The following is a 4,297-nucleotide window of genomic DNA, read 5'->3' as shown; positions in this document are numbered from 1 at the left end:
GAGCGGTTAAGGTTGGAGGAGAGGGAGACAAAGGGAAACAAAGTAGTGATCAGAGACCTGGATGGGGGTTGCAATGAGATTAGAAGGCAAGTCGCCCCTAGTAAAGATGAGGTCAAGTCTATTATTTGACTTGTGGAAAGGATTGGGAAAAGGTCAAAAGAGGCAAGGAGGAGAAAGATCGAGTTGGAAAGAAATTAATCGAAGGCAGACGATGTTGAGAGGTTGAAGTCGCCAAGTACAAAGAGCGGTGAGCCATCTTTAGCAAATTAGCTTATCAAGGTGTCAAGCTCATTGAGGAACTCTCCGAGGGCACCTGGTGGGCGATAGATGACGACAATGCTAAGCTGAAGTGGACAAGAGACAGTGACATAATGGAATTCAAATGAGGAGATGGACAGGTGAGAGAGGAGATGGACAGGTGAGAGAGGAGATGGACAGGTGAGAGAGGAGATGGACAGATGAGAGAGGAGATGGGCAGGTGAGAGAGGGAGAAAAGAGAAAATCTCCAGTTAGGAGAAATGAGTCGCCCTGTGTCATCACCACGACGACCATATGTACTCTGACTATAAGAGAAAACATAGTCAGATGGAGAGAGAGCAGCTGGAGTAGCAGTGTTCTCTGGGGTGATCCATGTCTCCGTCAGGGACAAAAGGTCAAGGGTCAGAAGGGCAGCATAGGCTGAGATGAACTCATTGTTCTTGACCGTAGATTGGCAGTTCCAAACAGTAACAGAGACCAGGAAGACCAGTGAACAGGAAATTAGAAGGGTTGTATCCAAGGAGTGGCGAGTGTCTGTAATACCTACAGGGAGAGGTGGGAACAGGTAGAGAAAACACACACACAGCTGACAAAGCTACACAAGAGCAAAATTAGATCATCTGTAAATAACAAGTAAGACAATCAATGTGGTTCTACCAGAGGACAGCAGAGATATATTATGTGGTTCTACCAGAGGACCAGAGGAGAGCAGAGATATATTATGTGGTTCTACCAGAGGACAGCAGAGATATATTATGTGGTTCTACCAGAGGACAGCAGAGATATATTATGTGGTTCTACCAGAGGACAGCAGAGATATATTATGTGGTTCTACCAGAGGACAGCAGAGATATATTATGTGGTTCTACCAGAGGACAGCAGAGATATATTATGTGGTTCTACCAGAGGACAGCAGAGATATATTATGTGGTTCTACCAGAGGACCAGAGGACAGCAGAGATATATTATATGGTTCTACCAGAGGACAGCAGAGATATATTATGTGGTTCTACCAGAGGAGAGCAGAGATATATTATGTGGTTCTACCAGAGGACAGCAGAGATATATTATATGGTTCTACCAGAGGACAGCAGAGATATATTATGTGGTTCTACCAGAGGACAGCAGAGATATATTATATGGTTCTACCAGAGGACCAGAGGACAGCAGAGATATATTATGTGGTTCTACCAGAGGACAGCAGAGATATATTATGTGGTTCTACCAGAGGACAGCAGAGATATATTATGTGGTTCTACCAGAGGACCAGATGACAGCAGAGATATATTATGTGGTTCTACCAGAGGACAGCAGAGATATATTATGTGGTTCTACCAGAGGACAGCAGAGATATATTATGTGGTTCTACCAGAGGACAGCAGAGATATATTATGTGGTTCTACCAGAGGACAGCAGAGATATATTATGTGGTTCTACCAGAGGACAGCAGAGATATATTATGTGGTTCTACCAGAGGACAGCAGAGATATATTATGTGGTTCTACCAGAGGACAGCAGAGATATATTATGTGGTTCTACCAGAGGACCAGAGGACAGCAGAGATATATTATGTGGTTCTACCAGAGGACCAGAGGACAGCAGAGATATATTATGTGGTTCTACCAGAGGACCAGAGGACAGCAGAGATATATTATGTGGTTCTACCAGAGGACCAGAGGACAGCAGAGATATATTATGTGGTTCTACCAGAGGACCAGAGGACAGCAGAGATATATTATGTGGTTCTACCAGAGGACCAGAGGACAGCAGAGATATATTATGTGGTTCTACCAGAGGACCAGAGGACAGCAGAGATATATTATGTGGTTCTACCAGAGGACAGCAGAGATATATTATGTGGTTCTACCAGAGGACAGCAGAGATATATTATGTGGTTCTACCAGAGGACAGCAGAGATATATTATATGGTTCTACCAGAGGACCAGAGGAGAGCAGAGATATATTATGTGGTTCTACCAGAGGACAGCAGAGATATATTATGTGGTTCTACCAGAGGACAGCAGAGATATATTATGTGGTTCTACCAGAGGACAGCAGAGATATATTATGTGGTTCTACCAGAGGACAGCAGAGATATATTATATGGTTCTACCAGAGGACCAGAGGAGAGCAGAGATATATTATATGGTTCTACCAGAGGACCAGAGGACAGCAGAGATATATTATATGGTTCTACCAGAGGACCAGAGGACAGCAGAGATATATTATATGGTTCTACCAGAGGACCAGAGGACAGCAGAGATATATTATATGGTTCTACCAGAGGACCAGAGGACAGCAGAGATATATTATGTGGTTCTACCAGAGGACAGCAGAGATATATTATATGGTTCTACCAGAGGACCAGAGGACAGCAGAGATATATTATGTGGTTCTACCAGAGGACAGCAGAGATATATTATGTGGTTCTACCAGAGGACAGCAGAGATATATTATGTGGTTCTACCAGAGGACCAGAGGACAGCAGAGATATATTATGTGGTTCTACCAGAGGACCAGAGGACAGCAGAGATATATTATATGGTTCTACCAGAGGACCAGAGGACAGCAGAGATATATTATGTGGTTCTACCAGAGGACAGCAGAGATATATTATATGGTTCTACCAGAGGACCAGAGGACAGCAGAGATATATTATATGGTTCTACCAGAGGACCAGAGGACAGCAGAGATATATTATGTGGTTCTACCAGAGGACCAGAGGACAGCAGAGATATATTATGTGGTTCTACCAGAGGACCAGAGGACAGCAGAGATATATTATGTGGTTCTACCAGAGGACAGCAGAGATATATTATGTGGTTCTACCAGAGGACAGCAGAGATATATTATGTGGTTCTACCAGAGGACAGCAGAGATATATTATGTGGTTCTACCAGAGGACAGCAGAGATATATTATGTGGTTCTACCAGAGGACAGCAGAGATATATTATGTGGTTCTACCAGAGGACCAGAGGACAGCAGAGATATATTATGTGGTTCTACCAGAGGACCAGAGGACAGCAGAGATATATTATGTGGTTCTACCAGAGGACAGCAGAGATATATTATGTGGTTCTACCAGAGGACAGCAGAGATATATTATGTGGTTCTACCAGAGGACAGCAGAGATATATTATGTGGTTCTACCAGAGGACAGCAGAGATATATTATGTGGTTCTACCAGAGGACAGCAGAGATATATTATGTGGTTCTACCAGAGGACCAGAGGACAGCAGAGATATATTATGTGGTTCTACCAGAGGACCAGAGGACAGCAGAGATATATTATGTGGTTCTACCAGAGGACCAGAGGACAGCAGAGATATATTATGTGGTTCTACCAGAGGACCAGAGGACAGCAGAGATATATTATGTGGTTCTACCAGAGGACCAGAGGACAGCAGAGATATATTATGTGGTTCTACCAGAGGACCAGAGGACAGCAGAGATATATTATGTGGTTCTACCAGAGGACCAGAGGACAGCAGAGATATATTATGTGGTTCTACCAGAGGACCAGAGGAGAGCAGAGATATATTATGTGGTTCTACCAGAGGACAGCAGAGATATATTATGTGGTTCCACCAGAGGACAGCAGAGATATATTATGTGGTTCTACCAGAGGACAGCAGAGATATATTATGTGGTTCTACCAGAGGACTGCAGAGATATATTATGTGGTTCTACCAGAGGACAGCAGAGATATATTATGTGGTTCTACCAGAGGACCAGAGGACAGCAGAGATATATTATGTGGTTCTACCAGAGGACCAGAGAACAGCAGAGATATATTATGTGGTTCTACCAGAGGACCAGAGGACAGCAGAGATATATTATGTGGTTCTACCAGAGGACAGCAGAGATATATTATGTGGTTCTACCAGAGGACCAGAGGACAGCAGAGATATATTATGTGGTTCTACCAGAGGACAGCAGAGGAGGAGAGATATATTATGTGGTTCTACCAGAGGACCAGAGGACAGCAGAGATATATTATGTGGTTCTACCAGAGGACAGCAGAGATATATTATGTGG

The sequence above is a fragment of the Oncorhynchus mykiss genome, chromosome 1, assembly GCF_013265735.2.
Source record: "Oncorhynchus mykiss isolate Arlee chromosome 1, USDA_OmykA_1.1, whole genome shotgun sequence".
Lineage (NCBI taxonomy): Eukaryota > Metazoa > Chordata > Actinopteri > Salmoniformes > Salmonidae > Oncorhynchus > Oncorhynchus mykiss.
This window is presented reverse-complemented; position numbering follows the sequence as displayed.